Raw genomic sequence first — 26,341 nt, forward strand, 5'->3', positions numbered from 1 at the left:
TAGGTTGGAGCTCCACATTGGGCTCTGTGCTCACAGCAGAGCCTGGAGTCTGCTTAGGGTTCTGTGTTTCCTTCTCTCTCTGCCCCTCTCCTACTCACAGTCTCTCTCTGTCTCTCAACAAACGAATAAAAACATTAAAAATTTTTAATATAAACTATGGACTTCAGTTATTAATGTATCAATATTGGTACATCAACTTTAACAATTGTACTACATTATTGCAAGATGTTAATAAAAGGGGCAACAGTGTTCTGGAGGTACAGGAAAAGGAGGGGCAAAAAAGGGTAAATGGCAACTCCTTGAACTTTCCATTAAATATTTCCGCAAGCCTAAAACTGCTCTACAAATTGAAGTTTGTTAATTAAAAAAAGAAAACTGGTTGTTATATTAAGATATCAAGAAGTAAAAGGTTTAGAATAATTACATAAAAATAGAAATAGGTCTAGAAATCTAGATGTAAATGATAATATTGTTTTTTCAGCAATTGTCATGAAAGTAAATTATGCAAGAGACACATTATGTCTAATTTTAAAATACGGTGACTTGAGTGCAATGCAGGTAGAGAAACAATGGTAACACTGTTATGATGGCTGAGCAAATGAGTTTATGGAGGTAAACTTTTTTGTTCCACATTTTTTCAATGACATTCTTTTGTGAAGCTATTTTTTTATAGTTTTACCAAAATATATTTTCATTCTGAAGCTTCTTTTTCAAGCTATTGCACTTGAAATGGAACACAGTGAAGGAGCATAATAAGCACTTCCCGTTCAAAGTAAGAAATAAATTTAAACATACAGCTAACCAAACTTGCTTTTGTCACATGTAAGTAACATTTCCAGTTTGTAGGATCACAGTACACATTAAGTTATATGTTTATAAAGGTAATTTATACCATAAAACTCAATAAAACTGTAATCTATATATAGAAAAGCTGTATCTGGGAAACAAGGTTTAAATAGGCCAAGAGATTTTGTTAGGTTTAATGTGCTATTTTAATTTCAGAAACCCAGATAATGCTATGGATATAACAGTACCAAGAGTTTAAGGTTATATTTTTAAAAATATTCATGCTATACTTTAATCATTCTAAAATTCCCTTGCCTAACTGATGATATTAGGATGGAACTAGGTGATATTGTCTCAGCAAACTGAAATAGAAAACTCCTGATCAAAAGAATGCAAGGATAAGTTTTTCCTCCCTGCCTACATATTATAGGTCTTACCCAGATGCAACAGAAAATTTATATGGACCAGGAAATTTTAAATTAACTATGAGATTAATTTTCACCAAGAGAGGGAAATAGTTTTGTACTCTTTGAGGTCAAAATTATATATATGTACTTTTCTAAAGTGTATAGATCTGTAGATCTATGTACATCTCTGTGCAATCATTTTTTGATTTATCTTTAAATATGCTTCAGTACCATTTATGATTCTAATGCATCTTTTGTAAAATGACAACCATCAATTTTAGGAAAATATGAAATACCCTGGTAGCTGTGTTAAAGAGAATAATTAGATAAAATCTGGTTTGCATCCAACAATGTGGAATTAATCTTACGCTTATCATTTATTAAATACTCTACTGGTTCCCATAATTCTGGAAAGTATACTGAACACCCATTTTTAAAAATATGGGATAACTATAAATTTTAATACCATTTTTATATTATGTAGACAGGCTTATATTTGAGACTCTCTTATCATCAACTGCTGTCGACATTTTCAAATCTAAATATCCATGAATGATATCCAAGTGATCATATACCAAATATGTACTTTATAATGACATTTAAAATAAAACCCATTTTTTCATGACTCTGAGACCATCCCCTAATTTAAAGATGCTAAAAATGTACATGAATCTCTCAGAATTCCTTATAATGTCTATAATGTATTTTATCATATTTAATAATACATGTCCTTAAATAATAATTTATCAAATAAAAAAGAATGAGTGTTATAGTTTCCTGTTACAGAGTTATAGGAATATAATATTGAAATCATTCATTGTAATGATTTAGTAAAACTTTATTGAATAATATAAATTTGTTATCTATGCCATGTAAAAACATAGTGTAGACTCTATCAACAAAGTGATGATCTATAACTTCCTGAGGCTTTTTGGAGATAAAACTCAAGTAACATCAGTCTTTGCCCAATTCATATAAAATTAGATTAAGGGATAAAACTACCTAATTTTGACATTTTATCTAAGTTTTAATATTTGATAGCTCCCTGCTAATTGCCTATACTAGAATATTCTATTAGCATAACATGGTAGTTATGAGAAAAGACCTTAGGGGCAAGCTATGAGCAAATCCCATCTTTGCCTTTAATTTTACAGGTAAAAAATCATTTACATATATAACAAATATGCATATATTTGCATATGTATATATACATACATACATTTCCAAGTAATATAATTAATGTGTCTCCATATACTTATGGATATGTATATATGCACGTGCGCGCGCGCACACACACTTACATACACATATATATGTACCATGCATACATATATGCTTTGAGCAAATCCCTTTATGTCACAGGATTACTGTGTGGACTAATTCCATTAAAATATAGAAAGCATGTAGTTATAACTGTTCCTGGCTCACATTAAGTTCTATATAATTATTAGCTATTATTGTTATCACTGCTGCTGCTCTACTAATGTTAAGTTTAAGCACTATACCAGTGCTCCCGGTGTTCTGAAGAACACAATGATTTACACATGTTCTATCACTTAAATAAGCTGAATAAGTTTGGGGACTACTGCCACTGCAAAAGGAAAAAAGCATGGAATTTTGAAACATACTTCAGATTTTTAGAGAGAGTAGACGAAGGACTGAGGGCAGGGAGTATCTCTTGTCACAAAAAGCTTTGAACTGTCTTGAATTTAAAACCTATTTGCATGCCATATGAGATTTGTGAGTAGAGATAACAGAATTGCATCCTATCCCAAACCTTCTTTATTCTTTAACAGCAGCAGCTGACACAGGAGAATAATTTCCTGCTTCACTGTGCTGACAGTACATTGCCTAGATTCAGAAATTATATCCTCAGCAGGAAGGCAATAGGTTCTGTCTATACTGAAGAAATAAAAGGATAAAAAAATTACACAAATAGAAATGATTTATTATTATTATGAAGGAAATAACTATATTGATATTGATATTGAATAACTATATATATTCAAACTATATTGAATAGAATTTATTTTAGGCTAGTGATACTCGATGTAGAATTAAGTTTATTTTAAATTTCAAGTGTTTGACTATAGTATTTTTTAAAAAATAAAAAATTTTATTTATTCAGTATCTTTAAATCTTGCAAACAAACATTTCCACTTTTCCTGAAATTTTTAAATAAAGGGAAAACTTTTATAACATCAACTAAAACTTATTGGTCCTCTGATTTTATTTAGGTATGCCTAGTATGTAGACCACTGTGTCCCAGTTCAGACAGTAAATGTCATTAAAAAAAAACTTATAAAAATGGTGGTAAATGATAATTAATAGTTTATATTAAATTTTGTGTTACCAGAAAAATTACTCTTCACTCATAAGTAACTTCTGTATGTACATTTGCGAATGTGTCTATATGCAGCATATTTATAAAATACTAGGTTTTCCTCTAAATGATCTAGCGACTTGCCTGTTTTAAAGTGATTTTTAAGATGTGTGTTCATTTCAGTAACTCTAAATGTCATAAAGGTATTGTAGACTTCTGGTCTATAATGATAAAGTAGCAATCTCAGGCTGTACAAGTTCCCAGATTCAAATCTTTCTGCCATTTACTAGTTATGTGGCATTAGGCAAATTACTTCTCACTTTGTTCCCTCATTTATAAAATGAGGATAACAATAGTGTCTTTCTAATGAAATTTGTTTGAAGATTAAATGAAAATCTGCATTAAAATACTAAGAATAAATCTAGCACATGGTAAAGTACTGGATAAATGCTACTTAGTATTATTATTAATAATATCACTGTTACGGTAAATGTAGCAGATTCAGCACACTACCTTTTCAAACTCCACTAAAATGACCAAAGGACAAAGAAAATGGTACAGAAGACAACAGCAAACAAGAGATTAACATGGTTTCAGAAAATGAAAAACTCGAGCAGAAGTCTAGTGATTCAGCACAGTAGAGGAAGCTGAAAACTAAGTGGCAGAAAAAACAGGATAATAGAATCAAGATAATTTGCTTAATGGAACCCCAGAAACGCAGAGGTAATGTTAGCAATGAATACTGAGGGATTCTCTAAAAGTCTATACAGAGAACATTTTTACACACAGGCTAAACTACCCTAATTTCACATGTTTTCTGTCACTTCTAGAAGATCAGAGATGTTCCTAACATTAGCAAGCACAACATAGATAAACATCAAGGAACAAGGGTCAATTGGACCGGAACTGGTTCCTACAAGTTGGCAGGTAGATGTAAACCACTCAGAAAGAATATTTGCAAACTCACTGGAGAACTTTTAAGACTCCAGAGAATAGATACATAGATACCACAATCTGGCATCTCCAAGAAAAATTCTGGCTCTCTACTTGATCATCTTCATGAAGGCTCATGAAGCAACAATTCTTGTCCGCAGACACGCAGCTTCCAACCTAATCCGTAGTACTTCATTAAGTCCAGGCTTTCAGAAAAGTCTCCAACAGGAAAGACCAAAACCAACATAAATAAACAGAAGAAAAGTACTCAAAGGAAATACAACACAAAGAGCAGAAGAAAACTTAAAAAAAAAAAATACCATCCTCCTAGACATAAGAAATGATAATTACAGTCACAAAATAAGAACAATGTGCTATGTTAAAAAAAAGAAAAAAAATCAGAGAAACAGTAAGAACATTTAGAAAATAAAAGCAGCTAAAATGAAATATTCAGTGAAATAGAAAGTCTAGAAAATGTCCTAATAAGTAGCAAAAAAAAAAAAAAGTAAAAAAAAAAAGAGAAAAGAGAATGGGAGTGATGCCTTGATATTTCTGAGGAAAACTCATTTTATAAATTGCAATTATTTATATAAGCTAATATTCAAAAGTGATAATGGGATAAGGTATTTTCAAGTAAGCAAACTTCTAGGACTCCTTTATCAGGAAGCACCTGAAAAATAAAATATACTTCTTAAAAAAAAAAAAAAAAAGGAAAAAGGGGAGAGGGGCATGGGATTCAGGAACTAAAGGATTTGGCCCTGCAGAATAGCTAAGGGAAGCCCCAAGATATTCACTACGTACTAGGAGTAGAAAGCAAATAATCTAAATGGAGAACAGACCATAATGGAAAGAGAAGTCTCCAGACAAAAAAAAAAACACTGTATTTGATACAGTGTTTGAAATCATATTTGAGCACTCAAAGAAATTATTGATATGCATATAACAGATGTTGAAATACTTCAGGGAAAAAATAGTAGGTACACAAAAAGTAAGCAAACAAAAATGAAGTAATTACTAACTGAAGAAAAAAGGGGAAAGCAGGACAAAGGAGACAATTAGAATGCATTACTTCACTCGAAAAGTAGCCATATTGATAATATAACAGTGCTGATATAATGCAAAATTACTGGGTAAGTATGTTGAAAAAATGGAGTGACTACTGTGTAAATACATGAGAACAAGGTAACTAAATACAAGAATAATAAATCTCTAACTAATAAAAAGTGAAATTAATAAAGATAAAATTGATCAATCAATACACAACAGTTTAAAAGTATTATTTAAAAATATGGGGGCGCCTAGGTGGCCCAGCTGGTTAAGCACCTGACTTCAGCTCAGGTCATGATCTCACAATTCGTGGGTTTGAGCCCCATGTGGGGCTCTGTGCTGACAGCTCAGAGCCTGGAGCCTGGAGCCTGCTTCATATTCTGTGTCTCCCTCTCTCTCTGCCCCTCCCCAACTCGTGCTCTGTGTCTCTCTCTTTCTCAAAAAATAAACATTAAAAAAAATTTTATGTATTATTTAAAGATATGGAAATGCTATAAGAAACAGCTCCAAAAGTGCAAAGTGACAGCCTCCAGAGAGCAGGACTGTAGAAGATGTCAGGCAGTGAAACGAGAATGCAGTCATTTAGTTTCAATTCTTTCAATTTTTTTTTTTTTGCTTTTTGTGCATATATTATTTAAGCTTTTAAAATCAATCTAAGAAAGTAAATTAGATAAACTGCCTACTTAAAAAGTGAAGTAATACATGACTGATGTCAATTTCTAAATTTTAACTTAGTAATAATCTAAATTATCCATCACCAGCAAAGTTTCACATAAAATCCGAACATGAATTGAAACATACACCTTCAAGTGACAAAACTTTCCTTTTTTCACAATTTGTTATTAAAGAGATATTTTTAATTACCACACATAATCGTGAGTGATCAAATATCATTCCTTACCTTCTCGATGATTAGGTGTTATTATGCATACCAATTATCATACTTGCACCAGATCTCTGGAGTATACAGAACACTGTGTCCTGCATTAAACAGCCCCAGGTCTGTCTTTTTTTTAATTTTAAAAGAGTAAAATAAACAAATAAACAAACAAATGTAAAATTTAGAATAATCTGGCTTACTAACAATTCTAGTTAATAAAATTTATTAGAACTTCAAAAAATACTTACAATGCAAAATCAAACTAACATAAAAAATTAGCAAGCAAGCAAGCACAAGGTACTTTCTAAGTGCCACTGTCCTAAGCACTTTTCACATAAATTTCAACTCTGTGAAGTAGTCTCCATTTTACAGATATGAAAAGAAAGGCACACAGGGGCAAAGTGACTTTAGTAGTTAGTAAGTGAATGAATTGACATTTAAATGCAGGCAATTTCATCCCAGAGGCTGTTATCTTTACTACTATGTTCTACTCAGCATTATAAATCTATTAAACACAATATATAGTCGTTGATTATTTGCAAAACACTTTAGAATCTTATAGGTTCTAAGGAACATAACTACAAACTATTATTATGAATGTGTTAGAGATATATGAAAGTGTGTTCAAAATTAATAGAATGCCAAATATTTACTTTATAAATTTAAAATGAGAATTTCTCCCACAAAAATTATAAATTGACAAAACAAGAGTTGTACAAACTAAATACTTCCATACATGGTTTGTCATATTTTTATTTTTCCCCTAAAATAAATAATGTATCTGGTTAAAGTCAGTGAAATATTATCAATATAACACAGAAGGAGAAAAGAAAAACATTACCTTTAAAAGAATCACAATATGAAAAGCTTATTAAATTTACTTACCTAATAACAATATTATATGGCAATGAGTCTAAGATACATATTCTTGTACACTTTTTTCTTTCTTGGTGCATAAAGTAATAGTTTATCTTACAAACAATGGTACTTTTAGACCTAGTTAAATATGGTAACTAACATTACAATATGTCAAGCACTATTCCAATTGCTGTGTATGAACTGCTCTGTATGAATTGCTTTATACGTATTTACTAATGTAATCCTCACAATTTTGTGACATAGGTACTATTTCTATTCCTATTTTACACACAGGAAAACTGAAACACAGATTAAGTAAACTGCTGGAGTTTACATAGCTAATGTATGGAAGACAGAAAATTCCAAATTCAGTAGGAAATCTAACTCCAGAAATTTAAAATTTTTTTTAATGTTTGCTTATTTTTGAAAAAGAGACAGAGAACGAGCAGGGAAGGGGTAGAGAGACAGACACAGAATCTGAAGCAGGCTCCAGGCTCCTAGCTGACCGCACCGAGCCTGACGCAGGGCTCGAACTCACAAATGGCGAGATCATGACCTGAGCCGAAGTCAGACACTTAATCAACTGAGCCACCCAGGGGCTCCTAATTCCAGAGACTTTTAAAATATTTCACAGTACTGTCACATCACTACACATAATTCATTCCTTTCCCTGAGACCTGTTAACTTCTAATGCTTTTTTCTTCTCTGAAACTGCAACTGCTTTTAATTAGAGCATTTTCTGTAAACAGAACCTACTGTTTCTTTGGTTGTGTAAGAATAAAGACTAAAATTAAAAGTAGAACTACTTGGTTGCCAGTGAATACGGAGCATAAATGGGACAATTAGTCAGCATTCATTCTTCAATTCCTTGCTCAGCTGCTTCTCACCCTTTCTGTTGTAATCCCCTGGGATATAAACTCTCAACATACTTTCAGTTCTGATGGAAAATGTTTAAGCAGTGAACTGCCATACATGTGATACAGAGTAATAATTATTTTCCAAAAACAAAAGTTTTCCACAACACGATTTCACATCCATGCCTGAAGAAATTATATACAATGGCTACTTTAATAAATAAAGAGTAGTGAAAGAAGAAATGTCAAACAATTTTAATTACAATTAACTTTACTAATAAGTTTTGTGTAGATATGAGTCATTCTTCTTTGGTACATACGGAGAACCTCAAGCACTGCTAATTAAGGTAAAAATCAAGAAGCCATTCTTACATAATTTTGTAACCACAAGCTGCTTTATACCGAGACAACATGAGTTACTGAGGGCTCAGTTTGTATTTTTATAGTTTTTATGTACATCATCACTCATTATAGCTCTTTGCAACAGGTACTCCCATATCCATATTTATACTAGGAAACTGTAAAAGAGATCAAGCAACTTGCCCAAAGATCACAGTGTTAACAAATGAAATGATAAGACAAATTCATACTCTATTTGGACTTATTTCAAAGCCTTTGTTCTTTCTCTTACTAAATATGGTAAGTTAGTTAAATGGGTGAAAATTATAACAAAACTGATAGTAAATAATCCTATTACTATGTAATATATAAACAATGTGGTAAAGGACTATTTTAATTATTAAAACATGTCTAACATGTATGTCTGGTTTAGTGTTTCTGTGAGATAAAAATGTTAAATCTTTCATATACATAATGTTTCAAGTCATTTATGCCTCAACAAAAAAATCATATTAATTTGCAATTTGTACTTATGTAAAATGCTTTAAGTCCTTTTTGATAAAATTATTTAAAAACCTACACGATGAAATTTACTTTAAGGTCTCTGCATTACACATGAGATATGCAAATTGATGTCAGGTAGGGACTGGGTTTTCTCCATCGTAGTATTTTTTTTTAAAAGTGAAACCTTTAAGTACTATACCTGAGTTTTAAATACATTTATGGAAATTTTTCTAAAATGTATCATATATATCCCTAACTTCACAAAACATTAGGTATGCAACTTAAACATTTCTGATACAGTAAGATCATCACTGTGAGCATCAGTAATTATACTGTGTGGCAAGGTAATTAGTGTAAATAGCAAAAGATAAAATGCAAGAGCTATTGAAGTCAGGAGGAGCTGTCACCTTGTTAAGTCCATACTGAGACAATTCACTTCTGTCATTGGCCTTTCTGTCTGGAAAAAAACCACAATAGCTGTTTGACTTTGCTCTTCATCTATACGCACTGTACCTGGACTCTTGCACTTCTGCAAAAACAAAATGTTATCATTTTTAATATCTAGGTAGCTATTTGACTTATCCTCTACCCCAAAACAGATGATGGGCAACTATCCTGTGGCTAAGACTTTCACTATTTTACAGTGCTGCCCTTGAGGTGTGTTAAGCACCCTTTCCGCTTGCAAGATTACAGACATTCTGTCCTCCAGGGGCTTCTTTCTGTGCCACAGTATCTGCTGTTGTCCCAGTACAACAGTGCTTGCACACCGGCTCCCAAAGTCCACCACTCTCTGCTCTTTTCTTTCCCTTACCTTTTTTCTTTCTTGTCTTATTCTAGATCTGTCTTATTACTTCTTGGCTTCCATATATAAAAGACCAAAATTTCAGTATGATATGAGGCCAAGACACTCTAAGAGACTGCATAGACAAAGAAAAACGGCAGACCATCCTCATTCATTTGTGTAATCTAGCACTGAACACTGTTCTACAGTAAGGACCAAATGATACTGGATGGAAATGGACTAACTACATAATAAAAAGAAGTCACTAACAAATGAAACTAATTAACTTAAAACCAGGACCACCACATTTTCTTTTTAATCTTCTTTAATCCCTGATTGTACTGAAAATGTGACACAAGAAAAAAGGAGCATGAGAACACAAAGTAAAGATAAAGTTCTTAAATAAAGAAAGACATTATAGGGGCACCTGGGTATCTAAGTCGGTTAAGTGTCCGTCTGACTTCGGCTCAAGTCATGATCTCAGGACTTGTGAGTTCAAGCCGTGCATTGGGCTCTGTGCGGACAGCTCAGAGCCTGGAGCCTGCTTCAGATTCTGTGTTTCCCTCTCTCTGCTCCTCCCCCACTCACCTCTCTCTCAAAAATAAAATAAACAACAAAAAAAGAAAGACATAAAATGGGCATTCATATAGAAAAAAAACATAGTAACTCAGAAATCGATCTATGATCATTATACAGCATTTAAATGAGCAAAAGGAAAGAAAATATAATAAAACTGAAAAACTGGTAGGAAAACATGCTGCATTGAGGAGAAAGTCACAGATGAAAATATAATTTGAACAAAACTACATGAATTACATGAATGATGAAATACTGTTTCAGAATCATGGTAAAGTAAAAAACAAAAATGTCATAATGTTATGTTGTGACATAACCAAACAGCTTAGCAAAATCTTAATGCCATGGTTAAAGAATTTAAGCAGAGTTTAAGGTTAGACACAGGGCACATAACAGATTTGCAACTTCTAAGAAAATATTATATCTATTTTGAAAGCTATTAACAGAACTATTCTATATTATCAGTAGCTTCAAATTCCAGGTCTAGTTCATTGTCACCAGAACAAGAATTACCATTAAAAATCAACTGTATGCAGACTGCTATATACATGTGTTTTGTAGTCTGGCTTCAGTGGTTACAACTAAGTACCTAGGGAAAGTGATTTAACTTTTTTTGTGTGTGTGCTTTAGTTTTTTATATGTAAGAATAGACCCAGGGGCACCTGGGTGGCTCCGTCGGTTAAGTATCTGACTTCGGCTCAGGTCATGATCTCAGGGTTCTTGGGTTCAAGCCCTGTGTCAGGCTCTGTGCTGACAGCTAAGAGCCTGGAGCCTGCTTTGAATTCTGTGTCTCCCTCTCTCTCTGCCCCTCCCCCATTCTCTCTCTCTCTCTCTTTCTCTCTCTCTGAAAAATAAACATTAAAAAAAAAGAATAGACCCTACTTCATAAAATTACTGGCCAGAACAAATAATATGTAGTGTGTTGAATATAGCCTTATAAACAGTAAATGGTCAATAAATGTTAGCTGTATCATTATCACTATTGTTATCATTTTGCTACATTCTGTCCCTTATTATCTACTATTTTACCTCTTAACTAATATGAAAATTAATCCCATAATATGACCGAGACTATGAAAGCAAAAACTATAGTTCTAAAAGTAAAATAACAGACACTGAGAAAGAAGACCCATTATAATTATTCTTTCTTACTTGGTATTTCTTATTGACATTGGTAATTTCCATTATCAATAAAAATTAGAAGACAACAGGAGTGATCATAATAAGAGATCAGAAAAGCAAATAGAGCCATTTACATACTTTTTAAAGGGCTAAATGCTACTTTTTAAAATCTTCCCTAAGAGACCAATCTTTAGACAAACATATTTTTCTTTTGCCTCTCCCAAAAGTAGAACCTCATATATTTCTTCAGTAGTACTCAGAAGTATCTCTCACAGAAAATGAGTTCAATGAATGACTAGAAAATGAAAAAAATCCATTTAATTTCCTATAAAAATACTTTCCTTTAATTTAGCTCACTTTTCCCAATAAACTTCACAAAAAAGATGCTAAGTTATAATCTAAACAGCAACTGTATTAAAGTCTATGTACTTTTGATTTAAATGTTAAAATCTAAAATAATATACAGTATAATCAATTTTAAATGTAATTTATAAAGAATGCTTTTAGAAAAATTTATTTATAGTTTCTCTTATTTGCATTATCCTACAACATTTACACATCTTGTTTGATTTGAACAGTTTGGTAGTGGTTAGAGTAACCTAATCTGGACAACTGTTAATAAGATCACTTCTATTATGCACATGGTTATTTTATACCTGTTTCATTTCCACTCTTCTGCTTCATTAACTTTCCATTTTCTCAAATCTATTAAATCTGAAGTAGCTATCTCAAAAGGAAAAACATCTGAACATCTTAAGCAATTTTTTTCTTGCTCAAGATGAACCAGTTATGCTTTTTCTTATTTAATAGTTTTCCATTTGGTAATCAATAAAGCTCTCCTGAACTACTGTGTCTTTACTGAGAAAAGCTTGGCAAATACTGTATTATGTTTATTTCTGCATGCATTTGTAACACCTGAAGAGTTTCTTGATATTTACGAGGTGACAAATCCTAACAAAAATACTGACAGGATTGCTATGAGAAAGTTAAGGGAAAGATGGCTATAAGGAAGGATCTGCTGGGATGTTAGAAAAAAAACTAAGCAGATAACATTGGGGTAACAGGAGAGATTTAGGGAAAATTGAAAATAGATTTTTTTTTGTAAGGGAATCCCAGTGCACTTATGACCTGTTTTTGACACATACTGCTAACTCTACAGTATAGTAATGGTTATTATATCTTCTTTCTCAAGACTCCTTGGAGATACGAATTCAGGATTCCATTTCTTTCTATATACCACCAATGATCAACAAAATGAATACTATTTAGAACAAATATTTGTAGATGAAGAATCTAAACTCACACGCAGGCAGTGTTGTACAATGTAGAGCATGGACTCTGGAGTCAGATAGATCAATCTGTATAAAGATCAACCTTCTTCAGTTACAGCTGCATGACTTAGGTCAGGTAACCTCATTTCTGAAATGGTTTTAATACATGTACTGACTACAAGAGTACCTAGGGGAAACAGGTAAGATAATTTGGTATAAAAAAATGTAGCATTCTTTATATATTACAAAATAATACATTAGATAATCAGATCAGATTTTCTGCCTGAAACATCTAAACATACTGGGGAAAAATACTAACACATTCTTCAATGGCATTGGTTAGCTAGCAAGACAGTAATATATATTGAAGTCAAGACCTAAGTGAATGCAAGAACCCAGATGAGTAAGTAGAACATTTGAGAGCATATTCACTTTGAGTACATTTGATGAACCAAGGTAATCTGAGCTTCTGTCTTTTTATCTTCTTGACCATAAGGATTAGGGAAAAAAAAAAAAAAAGCAGAGAGTATGTCCAAGGTGGACAGCCTAGGAAGAGTCCCCAATAATCCTGACACCAATACAGTGTAAGAGTTAAACAGAAACATCCTTTCATTCTGACAAGTCCCCCAGCACACACACTTGGAAAGTGGGGAGGAGGAATTTCTGGGAATTCATAACTTCAAGTCCACTTTCAAGCAGGTTTTCAGCCTGAATTCAGACCTCAGTAGTTCAAATGACCTCAAGCCAAGAATTCAGTTTCAAGTTGTTCCAATTAGGATTGACCACAGCCACCTTACAAGAGTAAATGCAACATCACTCTGAAGGAAACCACATTTATCCAAGGTTTCAAAAATTCCTACATGAACTATAACAAAAATTAACAACAAAAAATTTACAAAATGCACAAGGAAGCATGGCTACAACCAGCAGAAAAAAGAAACAGCAGAATTATCACAGAGAATTTAAAATAAGTATGTAGAGTCTTGTAAACATATGGGCAAAGAAATCTGAAAAAGAATCAAACAACACTTCTAGAAATGAAAAATCACTGAAATGAAAGAACCAAGGAAAGTATCTTGCATATAGAATATCATACTACATTTTAATTCATTTCTTCCCCATTTTCCTCCCCAAAAACACAAACATTTTGATTGAATGAACAGGAAATGTGAATTATTTAAAAGCCTGAATTATAGTCTGCATTTGCATGCAGTTTATTAGATCATATTTCTTAACAAAACAGATGATTAAAATATTAACAAAGACCAAGAAGTGCATAAGGATGATATAGTTGAGTGTTAAAGAATGTTTCCAATCTAATTTCTAAAAATTACATGTGCATAGCAATCTTATTTCTTTATCTAGAAAATTCTGTTTATCATGGAAAGTAACTGGATAAGACTCAGATCTAGGTATACAAACTATCAAAAAGTTCAAAGCGGCAAAATTTAAGATGTAAAACTTGCTCATTATTAATGACGAATAATTACCACACCCAATTTCAACTACTGTAATACTTGAGAAAGTAGCCTAAGGCAATTTTCTAATTGAAAAGAATTAGTCCCAGATTGTTTCAAATCTTTAGTTCCTCAATAGTATACTATTTCTTTGTGATCTTCAGTATCATAATGAAATAAGCCCAAATAATGTTGAAGTTCTGATTCAATACAGAAACAGGAGTCCAGTGTTTTCATTACTTAATGGCTTTACAACTTCCATTCTTGGTTCTTTATATGAAAGGATCTACAACAGTAAATGTCAAAAAAGGTAACAGGAGGAAATACTTTTCTCCCTCACTAAAGATATAAATTATTATTTCCAAAAACTGAGTTGACTAAAGTTATCCATCCTCAGTCACTGTGATTGTAGCACTGCAAATCTCAGCACTGAAAATCTCATCACTTGACTGCAGTTGTCAAGGTGAACTTCTCAGCAAAACAGATTAAGGAGGGCTATTATCTATATAATATATATGTACACTTATCTACAAATATACAGACACATTTACATGCACATATACATATATATTCTAAAACCACAGATAAAAGTTGCAGTGGCATTTTGTTCCCAAAACAACACATAAGGGTAAATCACTCTGGCACAACTATCATCTCCTGAATCACCTCTTCAGGAAGCAGTGTTACGATACTGTAATATGCAGAAATAGAATCTTCCATAAGTTTTATAGTATTTGGGCACTTTACTTTTTAAAATAATTCCAAACAGGCCTAAGTTCAACGTATCATTCATGTTCTCCCTCATTTAATCCTCCTAAATTCTGTGAAATGCTTCTTTTCACAGATTATAAATACGCGTAAGTATTGTTCCTGGTTAGTCTACTGACCACATATATGTGGAAGTGGATGGGTTACAGAATTTGTTCTCTCCCCTCCTCTATATCAACTCACACCTGACTTACAGATTAGTGAAGTAGAGAGCAAAGACTGGTGACGTGTTATTTTGGATTAGAGACTAAACAATATGGATTAAAAGATTTTGACAAAGGGGCGCCTGGGTGGCTCAGTCGGTTAAGTGTCTGACTTCGGCTCAGGTCATGATTTCGCAGTCTGTGAGTTCAAGACCTGCGTCAGGCTCTGTGCTGATAGCTCAGAGCCTGGAGCCTACTTCAGATTCTGTGTCCCTCTCTCACTCTGCCGCTCATCTGCTCCTGCTCTCGCTCTTAAGAATAAATAAGACATTAAAAAAAAAAAAGATTTCGATACATATGTAATATAATGAATAATTATGCCTTTCATATTGCCTGCGGTTTTGGAAACTAGAATCTGAAGAAGGGAAGAAGATGAAATAAGTATCTTACATTCTAAAGAGAACAGAGAACAACTGAGATCAGACAGTCTCTCTTTGGGAGTACCCTGCCACTGTGGTGTTGCCAAACAAGGGAATGATCTCTACATGCTTAGGGTACTCAAAAGAAAGAGACTACATTTTCATTAAGATCTTATGTCAAATATTAGGGATACGCTGTAAGTAAAGGTGATATGGTCTGTATTACCAATGAGCTAGTAGTTTACTCTGCTAGATCAGATTTACAATTGCAATGAACATTAAGTACAGAATGCTTCATGAGCATAAAAGAAGAGTGCCTTAACTAGATTTTCATGGTCATGAAAGACTTTATAAATGATGACATATGTAAGTAGGAACCTTAATGATACATAGGAATAGTGGTGTGTGTGTGTGTACGTGTGTGCACGCGCATGTGGATATGTTGTGTGTGTTTCATTTAATAAAGGATTAAGATGGAAAGAAAACCAACTATTTCTGGAAAGAAGAGTAAAAGGGCAAATCATGTGAACCATATTAAGGAACTTGTACTTTTAGGGCAAGGTAACAGAAAGATTGTAAATAAGGTTTAAATAATTAGCTTTAAGGGCACCTGGGTGGCTCAGGTCATGATCTCACAATTCGTGAGCTCAAGCCCTGCGTCGGGCTCTGTGCTGACAGCTCGGAGCCTGGAGCCTGCTTCAGATTCTGTCTCCCCCTCTCTCTGCCCCTCCCATGCTCATGCTCTGTCTCTCTCTGTCTCTAAATAATAAATAAATGTTAAAAAAAATAAAAAATAAATAATAATCAGCTTTTTTTGAAATACATGAAATCTATGATGAGAACTACACAAATTAAAGTTCAAAACAGTTTTGAGCTAAACATATGCCCTTAAGAATGATCTGAACAAAGGTAATAAAGTCAGAAAAAACTATAGGAGCAAGGACAAAATCTAATGTAATTTTACATTGAGGGGATGATTTAAAACAGAGAAACTCCTCAAAATGCTTAAGAAGATACAGTTAGAAAGACAGTAAGAGAAACAGAATCTTACGATGTCAACAAAGTCAAAGGAAGAAAAGTATCAAAAGAGTGATTATCAACATGGAATACTCCAGAAAATTAAGAAGGTGATGACTAGATAATTGAAAAAGTTATTTCAGTGAGTTAAAGAACTAAGAGATAACAAAACTTTAAGAGAGTTGAATAACTTCAGGAGCATTGAATGTTGAGAAAATGGAAATTCAGCATACAGATTATGCTTTCAAGAAAATTTGCAGAGGGATGAGAGGCGTAACCATAAGAGAATTATCAGAATCAAAGAAAGGATGTAGTGGTTTGTACTTTAAGATAAATAAGAACTGAAGAGATTTCCAAGCCAAAGAGAAGGATCTAATGAAAAAAATAAAAAAGATCCAAAAGAATGAGATAATAAAACAAGAGTCTAAAAAAGGTAAAAAGAAACAGGCTGAAATATAGCCTCAAAAGATGAAGAGAGAATTCCATCTCAAAAGATAAATGTAAGAAAAGAGTAAAAGCAAAGTTACAGAGTAATATAAAGTAAAAAGAAGTTAATGGAGGTCTGTGAAGATGATCTCAAGAAACTAAAGCAAGTTCATTTACAGAGTATGAAGGTGTTGGGTGAATTGCTAGGCTGACAAAGATGGAAAGTTTGAAGCACAGGCACAGGATAGAAAGCTAAATGGAGATTAGTGAAAGAAAAAAAAAACAAACATGAGCTGGCTCAATTGGAAATAATATGCTATGCTGAATAGCAGAATCAATTGGTCCAATTTTAGTCTTTTATCTAGGGATGCTCAGCGACCTCAGAGCAAAAGTACAAAAAGTGGATGACAATAAAAGTATGAGGCTGAGCAACATCAGACCCTACACTTTTATCTTAAATAATGACAGTTCAAGAAAACAAGGATTACACATTTTTAAAGATTTTCAAGAACAGAAATGGATACCATAAAATTGGAAAAAGTAAAACAGTAATGATATGGTTAGTGTAGAGTGTAACACATTCACTGCTACTTTGATAATGTCACTCTTATTTAATTTCAAATCATTTAATTCTGATAGTTTCCATACACATCGTTCTCTTTAACAAAGTCTTAATATAAAGCTATATTTTGCAGCAAACAACTTTTGGTTCCAGCTTTAAACAGAGCCACACAAATGAATGGTTACTTAAAACTGAAAAAAAAAATGTTATCAGAAAATAGTTACCTAATAACTTCACATTTTTAAAGTTAGCCAGCTACTCCAAACATAATGGCTTTTAATATTAAAAAATGCTAACTATATTGTCAAATATGTCCTAGGTAAATTCTAACTAAATAATTCTCTGACAACTGCAAATACCCTCTACCATATAGGTGTTTTGATCATCCATATAGGTTTGAATATGTAATAACTAGAGATTTAGAAAGTCGTTTTAACATATTGTATGCAATTAGATTTAAAATAATAAAAGTCCAAATTATTTGACACAACTAAAAGACCCTCTAGCCAGACACTCCATATCCTCTCTCCATATCCTCTTTCATATCCTCTCTCTGAGAGGATATTTGGTCTTTAATATCTCTGCACATAGCAAAATGCCCACTATGCAATTCACACTTAATAAATATTTGCTAGCTAAGTACATAAATAAGTAAATCTTTACTTCACATCTTTAACTTAGTCAATACCAAATTTATAGAAACAATATCAAGTTATGAATCAGGAATTAGGTTACAATTCCAGTTATATTTCATTCTCATATATAACTTTTATTAAATATGACCATAGTCTAAATATGCTTTATTTGCTTATGCAGACAAATCTTAAAGCTATTTTACACAGATGAAAATTTAAAAGCATGACTTGAGTATGCTGAAACCAGCCAATGATGTAATAACACTTTAAAATAAATTTTAATTAAAAAAAACTTCAAAATGAGTAAAATATGGGAAAACTGCTTTCACTGAAAGGATTTTTTGACAACATAATATGATATGATAAAAAGAGAATAGGCTTTGGAATCAGAAAAGCCTATTAAAATCTGTCTCTATCACCTGTATGAAAATAGTATCATATAGATATTTCCAAAATAGTATGTAAGAATGATGTGCAAACTCACGTCTCACATAAATGAGCACTAATAATACTAAGGAATGATTTAAGAAAGAAATATGTAATTACTAAGCATGCCAAAATAAATTGTTTTGTCACAAATTTTAAGCTAAAATTTTGAGCCACAAAAATCAAATTTCAATGTTGCATGTAAAAATGAAATCAAATGCATACACACATTCTTGCCCCTGAATTCCAGGAGGCCACATCCATCAGCTTTCCTTCCTCTACTGAAACTTCCTCTACTGAATCATCTATACATTGACAGGTATACAGATTGATTTTATCTTATTCTGGCAGATTATTTCCAGAGATCAAAGATCTTTTGCCAGGAAGACATACCAATGAAATGTATAATTAGAAAGGAATCAAAATTGTTATACATAATTATTTATTGAAAATATATTAGCACTATAAAAACTCAATTATTTTTTTTATCCTTGTGCTTGAAATAATACAATTTCCTTTAATAACTGACTTCAGAATGAGAAACATAAAATAGTAAAGTGAAAACTAATTGATTTAAATTAGAAAGAGAAATGAAGTCCATTAACTAGAATAATATTTCATGGACAGACAGCAAAATGAGGAAGTTCCCTGTTGACAAGCATAAAAGTATCTCAAAATATTTTATAGGTAAACAATTACCACTCAGGTAATTTATTTTTTTAGGTGTGTATTTTCTTTAAGGTATAATCCTCAAAAAAAGATGCAGTTTTGATTTGGCACAATATTCCAAATGGTTCAGTACATATTTAATCATCATTCACAATGTATATATTGTTTACATTTTAAACTAACAGTTTGCATTTTAAACTATGTCCTCAACATTCAAAAAATTCAATTTTGATACAATCCAATGAACTGGCATTATTTAGAATTTTCTTAATTCTACTGCTTCATATTTATTCTCTGAAAATCAATTCCTGCAGGTATAAAACATTTATGCTACTATTATGATTGTACTGATACTTATAATCCTTAGAATACAGATTATTTCCTATAGACTTCCCTATAACATAAAATTAAACATGAATCTAGATTTCCCATTGCTTTATCTTTTGAAACTATGAACAATTCAAGGGCTCAGTCTGGTCAATCCAGTAACTAGGACAGGTTACTTTCTGTCACTCTCTAGAGCTTTAACACTGAACTCACAGCTAACTACATCTTTCCTTGATTCTGCACCTGGGTAAGCAGAACAGAATGCATTTTTACAATATTTACTTTGTTTTTAATATATGCTTTTGGCTTTCACATTAGGCAAATAATCTTGAACAAAGTTGGAATTATGATGGATTCAATGTAAACTTTAACAGAAAGAGAGAAAGTAAGGATGACTCCAAGATTTTTGGCCTTAGCAGCTGTAAGGATGAGGTTGCAATTAAGACAGAGAAGACGGTGGGAGAAGTAGATTTGAGGATTTGAAAGATCAGAATATTTCATTATAACATATTTATTAGACATACAAGTGATACCCAGTAGGTAACTGCATCATTAGCCTAGAGATCAGATGAAAGGTCCAGAATGCATATAAACATTTGGTAGTCATGGAAGAACAGATGGTTATTTAAAGCCATGACACTGAATATGAATAGGATCTCCAAGGGTGTAAACATGTACAAGAAAAAGTATGGAGCGGTCCAAGGACTGAGCTCAGGAAAATGAGAAGAAACCTGCAAAGGAAACTGGAAGCTGCAATCAGTGAGGCAGAGGTGTGCTCAAAGCAAAATGAAATGCTTTAAAGAGAAGACAGTGATCACTGTGAAATGCTGTTGACTGGTATACTAATAACATAAGAAGACGAAAGAATTGCTAAAACATTCCTGAGTAGCTAAGAGGGAATGAAACCTAGAATAAAAGTGGAGGATTAGCCTTTGGTATGGGCAGGGACAGTTTATCGGAATAAGAGAAAATACAGACTACATAGGCACTGATGTAGTTAGGTGGCTAGATCTGGTGATGGGAGCATATGAAATTTCTTTTAATTACTTTTATTTTCTCAGTGAAACAGGACGAAGATCATCAATCAGGATGACAGTGAAAGTTTTGGAATTAATACTTAAAGTCATCATATATGGTGTAGCCTGCTGCCCTAGTTCTAAAAAAGAGTGAAAATGCTGCAAGTGACAAGGAAGTTGGGGCTATTTTCAGCTTTCACAGACTATCTCAAATTTCAATAATTCCTCAAACCATACCCTAATATAATCAGAGATAATCCTCAGTCTCCTCTACCCTCGACTAATACAGATTCCTCTTCCATAAACTGCCAACATTCAATATTACACTCAATCTAATCATATTTCAAACACTCTCAACATCTCTATGTGTTCTAAGTATCTAAGAATAAATCCATCACTCTAAAGATTAGGCCCACAAATTTAATTATTATGGAATTAAATGACCTTTAGCAAAGTTTCTTGCTTCATTTTTTCCTAAAACATTTAGTACTCTTACATATTCAAAGGTGTAACATTCTAAATATTTAATTGAATTTACTCTGTACTATGGCAGATATTCACTAAGGTTTTATACTTTCCACAAAGCAGTAAGAATCGGTATGATCTTAAGTATATTTATTGCCCTTAAAGTCACAGTCACACAAAAAAAATCATATACACAATTGTTTTTGCTATGGGATTAGACAAATCCTAAATATTTAACATATAAATATATCTAATATGCAAGGCACTTGAATACATTAAGTTTACACACTGATGATAACAAAATATACACACATAACAAATTTTTCACCATAATGGTAATCAAGAATTTTTGTGATAAGTCAAGGAAAATATGAATATTTGTTAAGGAATGGAAAGTAATATGGCATGACCCCAAAACATACTCTTAGTAAAACTATACCACTAAATTTTAGAGGATCTTCCCTGAAAGTTGCATGAACATGAACTAAATTGCTTTACAGAAGCAATTAAGACAATGTTTTAAGCTAAAAACGGCTGAAAAATAAGTTTTGAACTATCACCTATATTACTAAACATCTAGCTTCATCATTTAATACACTATGACTTTCTTTTCAACTAACAGGTAAAGGATTTTCAGAAGTCTCAGTATCTTGAAAAAGATCATGAAAGAAGTATTAAATATTCTATATACCATTTGATTTCTTATTAAATATTTTTAACATTTTATATTTGAATGTACAAAGATGAAAAAAGGAGGGTTTAATAAATTATGTTAATTTTCAAGAGTCTTAAATACAATGAAGCCCATGTGCTTCATATGAGATTATAATATGCTTCAATATTATAAATCCTTATCTCTAGTTTTCAGGTCAATCATATGGGTAAAAAATAAATAATAAGGCTCTGTGTACCGTCAGGCGTATCACAGAACACATTTTTAAGCTATGTACATAAAAATGTTCACATAAAAATATCCACATAGTTGTGACTGGGAGGACACCTTAGAGTATTTAGAAGTTCTACAAATCCATTAACCAACAGGGGCAAATTTGCTGCAAATTCATCCCATTTATAACAATGAATATCACTTGTAATTATCTATTCAAATACAAATATATATGACAATTGTATCTAAAAATTGAATTGAATGTATAAGATATATAAAAATATAAGAAGGCATTTATAAAGTCAAAATTAATATACACCAAATTATTTATATTATTTTAAAGAGATGGGATGAAAAGTGAGCTTTAACTTTCTGTGTATTGCTTATATTTTAATAACAATCAGTTATTAAAAGAAAAAAGCAATTTTGAAAGAAAAACTCCTTATAGCAATGTTTTCCTTTTTAGAGCCACATTTCTATAGTTCATTTTACACTAAAATGTCTGCTGTATATTTAGTGTTATTAAATGTAACAAATATGGGAATGAAAAAATTTAAAAAGATGGTTATAAAATGCTTATATGGCAGGTATTATGTGACATACTTTTACATCTTCCCTTTTGTGGTACCCGGAACAACTTATGACTGTGTGAGGAGTACTAATATTTCCATTAGACAGATGAAAAAATTATAGATCCAAGGACCTGACAAAAAAAATCATACAGCTATTAAATGTCGAGATTGGATAAACTCTGCTCTGACACCACACGGTCCCTGAGGGTCTTGCATTCCATTCTACATACCCAGAAGGCATTAAAAAGCACTGAGCTGATTTAACAATTTCTTTCTTTTTTTTAAGTTTATTTATTTTGAGAGAGAGAGAGAGAGAGACAGTGAGTGAGTACGGGAAGGGCAGAGAGAGAGAAAGTCAAGCAGATTCTGCAGGGTCAGCGCAGAGGCCGATGAGGGGCTGGAACTCATGAGCCACAAGATCATGACCTGAGCTGAAATCAAGAGTTGGATGCTTAAGTGATTGAGCCACCCAGGTGCCCCTGACTTGATAATTTCTTAATAAACTTCACTATCTAACACCCAACATATTTTTTTCCTCATGAAAATTTTTATTATAGGAAGTACTGTCATATTTATTTGACTAGATCTTTCTAACTCATGTATAATTTAACAAATCTCTACGGTGGTTATATATGACTTAAAAAGTAAAAGCAAATCATAAGTGCCAAACTGAGAATAATTAAATAACCTCACAAAAATAATTTCATAGATAAGGTGAAATGGCAAACTACCTTAGAGGTCTAATATCAATAGGAAGATGGAAAAGTACATAAAAGATATCAAAATTCAATGTTTACAGAGATCTGGTCAAGACAGAAAACGTTTCTATGTCTCCATTTTGTTTATTACAGCTTTTCTTTTGATGGCAAAATTCAAATTTGTAAGATTTCCTTATTATGTGAATAGGGCCAAAAATTATTAAGCCATCAAAAAATCTATTATTTCCCAGTGACTGACCAATGAATGCAGCATTTTGGTGAACCTTACTTAAATTTTGAATACTGTATTTCTGAAATCAACTTTGTAAGTAGTCTAATGCAAAGAGGTACAGAATAACAGTTTAAGAAAAACAGGTTCATCATTAACTTGCTATACCACATATCATTTCAACTTTCACTGTCTTTCTTACTTTTCCTGAACTGTAAACAGAAATAAGAATTCTTGCCTACATTGAAATTTTAAGAATTGAAATAAGTAATAGAATGTAAGAGCTAACTAAGCCATGATTAATAAACTACTTTTATATACCACTTACTTTTATTAAGTAACTTTTAGTTAATTGGTTTTAGACTTTTAAAAACAGGACTATCACTTTTCCCATTAACGATAATAGAGATAGTTTAAATACTCACATAAATTCAGAGTCAGGCTCGTTAAAAGATACTGCACTTAGATAACTATTTCTTGAAACATCTCTCCGAGTCAAAATTTCTTCAAAATTTTCCTCAAGCAGAACTGCATTTGTCCTGCATAGTTTAAGTGGCCAAAAAATGTTCATATCCTTTACCTATATTATTTATCCCTTGAAATCACCTAAATTATCCCCATCACATTGCAGTTTCTACTTATTTTTTTAAGTTTATTTTGAGAAAGAAAAAGGGACAGACAGCAAGCAGGAGAAGGGCAGAGAGAGAAGAGAGAGAGAATCCCAAGGGTTCTGTGCTGGAAGCAGGACTCAAACTCACAAACTTTGAGATCATGACCTGAAAAGAAGTCAAGAGTTGGACACTTAACTAACTGAGCCACCCAGGCGCCCCTCTACTTATTTTTAATGCAGTCTGCTGAATTATTTGACGGGCCTTAAGAAAAATTTTCAGTAAAATCAATATTTTTAAAAGAGAAAAGAAAAAAAGTTATGTTCAAGAAAGGTGCAATATGATTTCAAAGTTGAGTATTTTCTTGTAAAGGGCAATAATTTATTTCAGTTTGTTTCAAATAGCTTCACTGCCAAGACTCTAGAACCTCAAAGCTTTTCCTGCCAACATATGTACATTCCCTAAAAGTAAAAATACTGTTTTCGATTCTTATTTATTTTGCTAAACTATTTTTTGCCATATAAATATGTTAGCATTATTATTCCTTGACAAAAATACAACATACAGGATTGCTATTCACATCGATAATCATCTGTCAAACTATATACTATTTATAATACTTTCATTAACTTTCACAAACTTCAGAGAATAAGTTACTAACACATATCCCATGTAGATAATTTTAACAGAGAAAAGATTTTTACAAGGACTGAAAACAGGGATTTACAAAGTAAAGGGTCTGTCAGCATTCTAAGCCCACCAGCATGAAACTATATACTAAGAGTAGCAGCTTTCCACTGTAAAATTACTAATTTTAGTAATACAGTACATTAAACATGCCATTTGAGATATATGCCAACCTAAACTGCCACATATGGCATATCTTTCTTATTATCACAGTTTGTGTTTTCATATCCAGAGTCATTCTAGTTCTTAAACAAGATGTCAAATATACCAATTTAGCTAAAAACGTGATAAAGCTTTCAGAGGAACATACCTTTCCTTAAACAAAATAGGTATACACTTCAGAAGAAATTTAAAATATTACTGTAAAGAAAATATGGCTGGAAGTTTCTAGTTTAGAAGATGTTTGTAAATGCAAAATAGAATATAATTTCAAAGACAGAATTCATAAAAGATGTTCCATTTAAATAAACGTTACTTTGAAACAATTCACAACCCAAAATTCTTCAAAATTTTTCTCAGAGAATTGTACTGCCTCTGCAAAAAATGTATGCAGTTGTCTTACCTATATTATTTATCCCTTTTAAGAACAAGTCATGATATCATACCATGATATGCGTATCAATTTGAAGGCAGAGATTTTGCTTATGCTTCCTTTTTGTATTGAATTCAACTTTGAGTTATACGACTGGTATTATTGAATTATGAATAGCACTTAAATAAAGATTACACAGTGAATATTTTCATTTCAAATCCCCATCTGGTGCTTAATGTCACTTCAGCTGTTCAATTCTTTAATGTTTCTCTACACAACTAGCCAATGATTTCACAAATCAGTATAAAACGCTAGATAGATTTTTAATCTCATTTTCTAAATGGAAACACAGTGCCCTATTTTTCAGTCTTTTTTAAATTAATCTGATTTTGATCGAGTATCGATTAACAGTGACTCCTTTAGGAAATAAATATCAATGATGGAGAATCCTGCTGAATCTCAATAATCATGTGAAACTCCAAATAAAATAATTACATAACAGAAAATCCATTTACAATGAATAAGAAGTTTCAGTTTTTATTTTCAGTGACCAATGTCTCTCTCATATACCAAAACTTTAGTGTTGGAACGACATCAAATTCACACATTAAAAAAAATGTATATGCTGTGTAAATCACGAATTTTCATCAAATTAAAAATGAATAGATCTGTTCATCACATATCAAGAGAGCTAAAATGGCCTACATATTCATGTAATTTAAGAAATGAGAAAAATTGTATCAGATATATGATTCAAAAACAAACTAGTAAAAGAAACCAAGTCGCTAATTTTAAATGTGTCTGCACAGTCAACAAGGTATGTAAAAGTGAATAAATGTCAAAAACATACTTCTCTCCACACTATTCCTGAGTACAGCAAAACATTCTTCACTGGATTTTGTCCTTCACTAGGTTCCCACACTTTTCTTTTACACTTGGCACATAACTGCTTAATAAAACACAACTATCGTATTTCTTAACATCTTTTTCCGTATTTCTAGTTGCCTCACCTTTCCCTTAGTCTTTTCCTTTGTAAACAAAGTAGTCTTCCCTTTAATTCTACTTACATTGCTAAGCAGAAAGTCACATTCCTCAGTCTACTACTCAGCTCTACTTTT

At 32.2% G+C, this 26,341-nt stretch overlaps 1 protein-coding gene across 7 annotated transcripts in view; it reads right to left on the minus strand.

The window, feature by feature from the left end:
* Positions 1–26,341, minus strand: part of NOVA1 (NOVA alternative splicing regulator 1) — a 150,819-nt gene that overhangs the window by 111,035 nt on the left and 13,443 nt on the right. For 2 of the 7 annotated variants that reach the window (XM_053224332.1, XM_053224330.1), the window contains one exon: positions 12,714–12,868. The exons of the other annotated variants lie outside the window; for them this stretch is intronic. The gene's annotated coding sequence lies outside the window, so the exon portion shown is untranslated. The remainder of the gene's footprint in view (positions 1–12,713; positions 12,869–26,341) is intronic. 7 annotated transcript variants of the gene reach the window in all.

Source organism: Acinonyx jubatus, chromosome B3, assembly GCF_027475565.1.
Source record: "Acinonyx jubatus isolate Ajub_Pintada_27869175 chromosome B3, VMU_Ajub_asm_v1.0, whole genome shotgun sequence".
NCBI lineage: Eukaryota > Metazoa > Chordata > Mammalia > Carnivora > Felidae > Acinonyx > Acinonyx jubatus.